We start from the raw sequence: 9688 nt of genomic DNA, 5'->3' as shown, positions 1-9688 counted from the left end.
AAGAGCAGGACAAAGCCAAAGCTCATACAAGGGAGGAAATTATAAAGATCAGGGCAGAAATCAATGCAATGGAGACTAAGAGAACAATACAAAAAATCAATGAAGCCAAGAGTTGGTTCTTCCAAAGAATAAACAAAATTGACAAACCCTTAGCCAACCTTATCAGAAAAAGGAAAGAAAAGGCCCAAATCCATGCAATTAGGAATGAAAAGGGTGAAATGACAACAGACCCAGCAGAAATCCAGAGGATCATCAATACCTACTTCCAGAACCAATACGCCAATAAGATGGAAAACACAAGAAATGCACAGATTCCTAGATACATATGAATTACCAAAGTTGAACGAAGAAGACCTAAAAATTCTAAACAGCCAAATATCAACCAATGAAATTGAAAACATAATAAAAAACTTATCAACTAAGGAAAGCCCGGGCCCTGATGGCTTCACTGCTGAATTCTACAAGACATTTAGAGAGGAACTACTGCCACAAATGTTTAAATACTTCAATGAAATTGAAAGGGAAGCAATACTCCCAAATTCATTCCTGGAAGCAAGCATCACCTTGATCCCCAAAACAGAGAAAGACTCAACCAAAAAGGAGAACTATAGGCAAATCTCACTAATGATCATAGATGCAAAAATCCTTAATAAGATACTGGCAAATAGAATGCAGAAGATCATCAAGAAGATCATACACCCTGATCAAGCGGGATTCATCCCAGGGATGCAGGGATGGTTCAACATATGCAAATCAGTCAATGTAATACACTGTATCAATAGAGCCAAGGACAAAAACCATATGATTATCTCCATAGACACAGAAAAAGCATTTGACAAAATCCAACATGCATTTATGATAAAAACCCTACAAAAAAATTGGAATAGATGGTCTCTACCTCAAACTGATAAAAGCCATCTATGAAAAACCAACAGCCAGTATCATACTGAATGGTCAGAACCTGAAATCCTTCACATTAAAATCAGGAACAAGACAAGGATGTCCACTATCACCACTCTTGTTCAATGTAGTTTTGGGAACATTAGCTAAGGCAATCAGATGAGAGAAAGAAAAGGAATAAAGATAGGAAATGAAGAAGTCAAACTGTCATTATTTGCTGATGACATGATACTGTATATAGAAGACCTCAAGATCTCCACCAAAAGTCTTCTAGACTTAATAACAAAATTCAGTAAAGTAGCTGGATACAAGGTCAACACACAAAAGTCAATAGCTTTCCTCTACATGAATAACAGACTCACTGAGAGAGAAACAGGGCAAATAATTCGTTTCACAATTACATCCAAAAAACTGAAATACCTAGGAATCATCCTAATGAAAGAAATCAAAGACCTCTTCTCTGAAAACTATGGCACTCTGAAAAGAGAGATTGAAGATTATATCAGAAAATGGAAAGATATCCCCTTCTCCTGGGTAGGAAGGATCAACATATTGAAAATGGCCATACTTCCAAAAATTCTATATAGATTCAATGCAATCCCAATTGAGATCCCAGCAGCATATTTCATGGACCTTGAGAAAACAATCCAAAAATTCATTTGGAATAAGAAGAGACTCAGAATAGCAACAGAAATTCTAGGTAACAGAGACATGGCAGGGGGGTGTCACAATCCCCAACCTGCAACTATACTATGAAGCTACTGTGATAAAAACAGCATGGTACTGTCAAAGAAACAGACGTGAGGACCAGTGGAAAAGATTAGAAGATGCAGAAACAACTCCAGACACACTCAGCCACCTCTTCTTTGATAAAGGAGCCAAATACCCTCACTGGAGGAAAGACAGCCTCTTTAATAAATGGTGCTGGAAAAATTGGGTTTCAACTTGTAGAAGATTAAAACTAGACCTATATCTCTCACCATGCACTAAACTAAAATAGAAATGGATTGAAGATCTAAATATTATAATAGAAACGTTGAACCGGCTGGAACACAGGTTAGGTAGAACTCTCGAAGACATTGGTGTAGGAAAAGATTTTATGAACAAAACCTCAGTTGCCCGTGAACTAGCACAAACAATCAACAAGTGGGATCTCTTCTTATTCAAAAAGCTTCTGCACAGCAAGAGAAACCACCAGCAGTGTGAAGAGACAACCCGCAATGTGGGAAAAAATCTTCACCTGCTTTTCCTCAGACAAAGGTCTACTATCTTGAATCTATAAAGAACTTAAAAAGATCAGACCTCCCAAATTTAAAGACCCAATCCGAAAATGGGCGTCTGAAATGAACAGACATTTCTCAGGCAAAGAAGTAGAAATAGCAAATAAATACATGAAAAAACGTTCAACATCACTGGTCATTCAAGAGATGCAAATGAAAACAATGCTGAGATTCCACCTTACTCCAGAAAGAATGGCTGCTATCATGAAATCAACCAATAACAAATGCTGGTGGGGCTGTGGAGAAAGAGGAACCCTGCTCCACTGCTGGTGGGAGTGTAGACTGGTGCAAGCACTGTGGAAATCAGTATGGAGATACCTCAAAGAACTAGGACTGGAAGTCCCATTTGACCCCACTATTCCCCTGCTGGGGATCTTCCCCAAAGAATTAAAAGAATCATACTACAGTGATACATGTGTACCCATGTTCATAGCAGCACAATTTATAATAGCTAAAACTTGAAAACAGCCCAAATGCTCATCAACTGGAGACTGGATAAAGAAAATGTGGGGTTTTTATAAAATGGAGTACTGCTCAGCCATAAATAATGAGAAATTAGAGACATTTATAGCTAAATAGATGCACATTGAGGCGATACTCTTAAATAAAATAAATAGGACACACATGTGTAAATACCGAATAGTTTCTCTGGTGTGAGAAACTGAAAGTGTAAATAAGGACTAAAATGTATAATAGATAATGTGAAATAGGAAGAAAAGGGGCAAAGGGGAAGGGGAAGGGGAAGTGGGAGGGGTAGGGGAAAGGAAAGAAGGGAAAGGAAATATGATGAGAAATGGAAAAAATGGAAACAAAGTCTTTGTAAACAGGGAAGGGTGGAGGAGGTGAAAGGAGGGCTAGGAATGGGGAAAAAATAAGAACCAAGATGCATCGTGTAAAGGTACAATTCCCAATGAGAAATGTAAATGTGTTGTGTACCTACAATGTACCAATAAAAGAATTTAATAAAAATAAAAGATGTCTGCTCTCACTACTCCTAGTTTCAAGGTCAACCTACAAAAATCACTTAAATTTCAGTATTCTAGTGCTAAACAACTAAAAATTGAGATTTTAAAAACACAAATTGAAATAGCATCAAAAATATGAAATTATTGGGGATACATTTTAAAAAGAATAAGGAAAACCATGTATCATAGTTGAGAGAAGTTAAAGAGGACCTAAATAAACAAAAGGATATACCAAACTCATGGATTGGAAGGTTTAATATTTTTAAATATTAATTATGCCTATATTATTTTATACATTTAATGCATTTGCAATTACATTTAGGGAAGGGATTTTTATAGAAATCAACTAACCAATTTAAAATACATGTGGAAATGCAAAGGACCTAGGATAGACAAAGTAATATTTTTAAAGAAGAACAGTAAAAGAGAACTTACAAAATCTAACATAAAACTATAATAATCCAGATAGTATTGTACTGCCTTAATAAGAGACATATAGGTTAATGAAGAATAATATATTCCAGAAATAGATGCACACATATGTAGTCAATTGATTATCAGCAAAATACAGTTTAATGGAAAATATTTTAATAAATCATGCTGAAATAATGAGATACTCATTTTTAAAAAGAACTTCATGCACTATCCCATAATGCACTCAAAAATTTAAAAACAGATCATATACCTAAATATAAATGCAAAAATTATAACAATTCCAGTGGAAAATATAAGAAATTATCTTTTTTAACTAATATTTATTTTAATAGGTAAAAATTTATGTTCTTTTAAAAAATGAAAATTGAAAGATCTAGAATTAAGCGATGAATTCTCAATATCATACAGCTGTTTATATAACAGTAGTTAAAACAATGGTAACCTTTTACCCTTGTAAAAATGTCACACAATTCAAATCACAAATTGAATCCTCAATGATTCAAGTGTTTTGTCTTACACAATAAGGGTTTGGTCAGTGCTCAGGTAAAATTCCTCCAGACATGCTGTCCTCAGTCCTCCACCACCATAGTCCATCAGCTCATGCACTGGGATAGCTGGCCGCAGTGGCAATGCCACAGTGCTTGTTCCTGTTTCCGGCTATTTTCATATAACCTTTTGCACCCCATTCTGGACCCGAGCTGTTCTTGACAAGCCAATATTCATTCTTCTCTGAATTTACTTCTTCATAACCATAGCCAAGCACCAGCACACCATGATTCAGGTCCTTGCTGCTGCATTCTGGATCAAAATAAATGCCATCTTTATAGAACTGGAAGGACGTAAGGCCTGCATCTACAGCCACAGAAATGGGGCCTTCTTCCGCCACTGCTTTCATGAGGGCCTTCTCCCGCTGAGAGATATCCACAAATCCAGTGTCATTAGCTGCAGAAAGCTCTGGCTTGTACTTACAGCTTCCATCCTTTCCTTCATATGGATAGAATTTCTCTGACTCCAGGCCTTTATTTTCCTTAACATACTCAAAGGCAAAATCCATCAGGCCACCATTGCAGCCCTGATTGCCTTGAGGTCGAGAACAGTCCACTAGGTTCTGCTCACTCAGGGAGACTAGTTGACCAGTTTTCTGGAACATCTGTCCTTCCAGGGACCCAGTTGCACTAAAAGCCCAGCAAGTACCACACTGTCCCTGATTCTTCACAGGTGTCACATAGCCTTTCTCTCTCCAATCCACGGATTTTAGGAGCTGAAGCAGCAGAGGTTCCTGATATGTTTTCCCCTTTTTGTGCTTCTGGTGTTGAAAGCCATTCATCACCTGCTTGAATTCTTCACTGGTCATGTCACCAAAGGCATTCATGGCCATGGTGAAGCCGTGTTTTCCCTCACTGTATTCCCCGTTGTGCAGTTCGAGCATTCTCATGTTCTTCTCCCACACCGCTCACCTCCATCCTTCTTCATTCGTGCCATACAATCTCCTGTGTGTGGACTTCCACTGGTCCCACTGTGCATCGAATTTCTGATCAAGTTTTGGAATAGCTGAGGCTATTCCCAAGCAAAAAGCCACCAGCACAAGTGACAAATTCATGGTTCAAAAACCTGGATGGCCGCTGCACAGGTGCACCCTCCAGCGACTCAGCTGGGAGGTCACAGAGGTCCCGGGATGCGGCCGACAACGCCGACTCCAGGTTTAAAGCCTTATGTCTAAGAAATTATCTTTATGACACTGTTTTAGGCAAAGATTTTTTTAGATGGAACACAAAAGCATGAATTAGAAAATGATAAATTGGACATTATCAGAATTAAAAATTTCTTGATAAGCTATTACTAATAAGATTAAAAAGCAATTATACGAGAAAATATTTATAAAATAAATATTTGATAAAGGAATTATACCCACAATATATTTGAAAACTCTTTATAAAACAGAGGAAGATAAGACAGAAAAACTGTTAATAATTATAAGAGAAAAAAATGTTAAGAAATGAGCAGAAGGGCCAGGGATTTAGTGCAGTGGCACTGTTCCTGCCTTGCAAGCACAAGGTCCTGAGTTCAAGCCCTGGTACAAAAAAAAAGAAGAAGAAAGAAATGAGCATAAAATATGAATATTCTCACACCAAAAGATAATATATGAATTAAAAAATGTGAACATGAAACAATGTTCAATATCATTACTCATTCAGAAAATGTATTAAAATTCATTAAATTGTACATTAGAAAAAATACTACTAAAAAAGTTAATGTTATTATATGCACATTTACAAATTTAAAAATTACAATAAGCAATTACTGCACACCAAAGACAATTTTAGGTTAAAGTTAAAAAGACAAACAGCAAGTGTAAGAATATGGAGCAACTAAGACTAGGGTAATAGCTCAGTGGTAGGGCACTTACCTATCACAAATAAGGTCCTGAGTTCAATCGCCAGCACCACAACAACAAAAAAAAGGTTTAAGGTCTTGGGGTGCAGGTCCAAGGCTGGTTCAATCCCCACCATCCAAAAAAATAAATATATGAAGCAACTATAATTCTCATACAGCATTAGTGAGTTAGTGAGTGCAAAATATTAGTCACCTTGGGAAATGGCTTGGCAGTTTCTTATAAAGGTATTACCCATAGACCCAGTAATCTCTAGGCATTTTCCCAAGATAAATAAGAGCATATGATCACATAGAAAAGTTTACTCAAATGTGTATGGCAGTTTTATTCACAATAGCTGTAAATGAAAATAACCCAAATGTCTATCAATGGATAAATGGATAAATGGTGAGTGGTCATTCAACACAATATCATTCAGAAATACAAGGAACTAAAGACTCATACATCACCAGGCATGAGTCTCAAAAGCAGCAGACTAAGTGAAAGCAGCAGATGCAGAGGACCACACACTGTGTATTTCCAGGTATGAAAATGTGACTTTTTGCTGCATTCAAAATACTTCCTGAAAGGGACACCTATTATTGATTTCATTTAGTATTTTAAAAATATAGAAAAGCAAAAACTATAGTGACATAAAATTGATCAGAGATTTCCCTTAATTGGGGATAAAGGAAATTATTTTCAAAGGGGTAAAAAGGAATTTGTGGTTGTGACAGAAATATTACGTGTGGTGAGCTCTCACAATTTAGAATGTTTGCAATCTCCTTTTTAACATTTTTACTGTGTTTCTTTCAATGTCTTTTCTCCCTAATTTTTCTGGAATTTGTCCTAAAGGAAAAGTCAGTATTCACTTAATTTTAGAGTTAAAGAATTTAATTTTAAAAACTAGAAATAATCAAAATATCCAATAAAATAGACACAAATAAATAATGGTGTGTCTCTTTTAGGAAGTGTTATGAACCTAGCAAAAAAAAGGTCACACTTTCATGCATGGGAATATACACCACCCATTATAAAATACAAGCAATAGAGAATACTTTACATTCATATAATCTTAACTTTGTTTGTATATACAATGTATGTATGAATATATGCATAGAGTTGTGTGATTTCTTTGTTCTAAAACAGGGCAATGTTGCACAACCAATATAAAAATGCCAAAGAACTGAAATTTGGAAAGAAATTTTCATTGATACAAAGTCATGCAAACCTAACTTGATAATCCAGCTCCTCCTGGGGGTGGGGTGGGAGTGGAAGGTTCTACTTGCTCAATACTCTAGTTGTCAGAGTTGCAGAGTGAGCCACAACACACAGCACCCATTTACACCAGACTTTTATATGATTCAATGAAATATGCACTACAACAAACCTGACAATAAGTTGAGTCTAGACAAGATGTCAATATTGCAGACTGAACCCGAAGACAAATTTTAGTTACTCAGGAATTTGAGACTACTAACAATCTTCATATTAAGAAGCAGTGGCTTCATAAAAGAGCCCTGTGAACAAGTCACTTAATCTGAGTTCCAATCCTTCCCAGTCTCCCTACCACACAAGGCCATGCCAAAAATCAAAGGAGTTGACATATGTAAAATGAATTTTCTATTTACAAATCATAAGTTCAAAGGGAGGTAGTTTTATTACATGGCTTTGGGGCTATTAGCAACTACTGGAGCTTGATCATATTTCTGATCTGCTATAAGAAATGCTTCGGTGACAAGTAAATAGAAAATCTTTGGAACTCAAAGCACAAATTATCCACTACTCGTGGTTATCCTCAGACAAAAAAAATTGTAACCACTGCCACAAAAGCAGATGGACAGATTTCACAATCCCTACCTCAAAATATTACCATTGCCTATGCTGGTATAGTAGAAAAACACAGAGTATGAAGCCTTATACACCTATGTTTAATTACCTGCTGTATGAAAAATAATGTACTGCTTAATTTCACTATGCTTAAATTTATTCATGTGGGATGAAAATGATAAGAACTCCTCTTAGTGTTGTTAAGAGGCTTACATGAAATGTAAAATACTGCATCCTTAGCAGTCTACTGCACATCCTAGGTACCTAATGCTTGTTCACCCTCCCTTCTGACTTAAGATTCCATACATTTCTCTCAAGACACTGAATGGCACCCCTTGACATATATGGAGAGCAGTGAAAGACTAGGGATAAAGAGAGAGGGTAGCACATGCTCCCAAATGTCTACACCAAAAAGAAAAAATGTATCTGATAGAATAGAAAGCTTCTAAAAAGTAAAAAATCACATGCAATAGTGATTTGCTCCAATGTTCTGGTCAACAAATAAAATGAAGAAATCAAGATGGGGTAAACCTGCAGTAACTTTCTGCTGGGATGTGTTGTTTGGGGCTTGCTGGTGACTTCAGTTAAAAGCATTCTTTGTGAAAAGTCAAGAGGTATCTGGTGGCACATGGGGTTCAGCACCAAGGACAGGGCCCCTGGATCAAGTACCAAAGTCCACACCAACATGTTTCCATGAATGGATGGAACTTGTGACCCATTTACCTCTGAGGTTCTCTTAGTTCCCAAGCAGATGGGCTGATCTGGCTGATGCAAAAGATTTTGTTCAACAAGGGCACAAATCAAGGTGAAGTTCTTTGCTTTTCCTCAAAGCAGACGTAACTACAAATAGAATGCAGTAATAATAGGCAGGCGGGACTATTATATTCTTTTAAAAATTGGAAACAGCAGGAAGTTGATAGCTCCTAGGTAAATGTGACAGGAACTGCAAGCACAATAGAATCTAAATCCATTCAACTGCCAAACTCAGTAATATCCCAGTGAAATTAGTTTTTTTATTTATAAAAAAAAAAAACAACATTTTGCCACCATCACTTTTATTCTCCTAGTTTCCTTCTCTGGAGATTCTCAGCAACATTTTAACTGATTGCCCCTGATTGAGATTTTAGTCAATCCAAAGACTACAGAGGGCCACACCCATAGGGGGTCATTTTAAAGCGATGTATTTCAGCAAGATGTGGCATTCATGTAGATAGCAAGTTCTTAATAGAATCTGGGAAGATATTCTTTGGCAGAAAATAATTTTGTAGACATTTTTCATTATGATAGATGTGGTATTGCAGCCATTATAAAAAAAACTTCAAGCTGTGTTGCAGCTTTGTCACTACCGCTATAAATCACTCACTCATATATTAAAGTGTGAGGAAAGCAACTGGAAGGAGGAAAACACCCTCATCTCCTATTTACAGACTAGGTATAATTTGATATTATTCTTAAAGGTTCAAGGCAGCTTAGAGAATCTGTATTTAGTCCTTATGTGAGGATCGGGAGATCACATTCCATTACTGCTGAGATGGGGAGGAAACATTCACATGGCGAGGTAATATTTTCTGCCTTAAATTCTGATATGATGGTAAAGAAAGATGTGCTTCCAGGAAATGGGGCACAGGGAGCCCCAGTCCATACACAAAATAAAGTACGAAGGGAATTAATTAAGAACCAATGCGTTATGTACATTAGAAGCAACTGTGTGCCACTAATGCAATTAATTTCATTTTATACACATGGAAGGACATGTGCATGTTGGCCTTTCTTTCTGCCTTAGTAGACAATCTTAATATGTTATTTCAACTGAGCAAAGAAAGTCTTAATTCAAAATATTCAAAAGTTAGGAATGACCTCTCTCTGTCGAGACCATGTTTTGAATAAGTTAAACACAACACAATAGA

The 9688-nt window shown here is 36.6% G+C and overlaps 1 pseudogene; it reads right to left on the bottom strand.

Annotated features, from left to right (window-relative positions):
• Window positions 1–3960: 3960 nt before the first annotated feature.
• On the bottom strand, window positions 3961–5238 carry LOC101725593 (procathepsin L pseudogene; annotated as a pseudogene).
• Between the last annotated feature and the right edge of the window lie 4450 nt (window positions 5239–9688).

This window comes from Heterocephalus glaber, unplaced genomic scaffold (assembly GCF_053883595.1).
Source record: "Heterocephalus glaber isolate CG9 unplaced genomic scaffold, H.glaber_assembly_v1.0 deba00001673, whole genome shotgun sequence".
NCBI classification, from domain to species: Eukaryota; Metazoa; Chordata; class Mammalia; order Rodentia; family Bathyergidae; genus Heterocephalus; species Heterocephalus glaber.
This window is presented reverse-complemented; position numbering and strand designations above follow the sequence as displayed.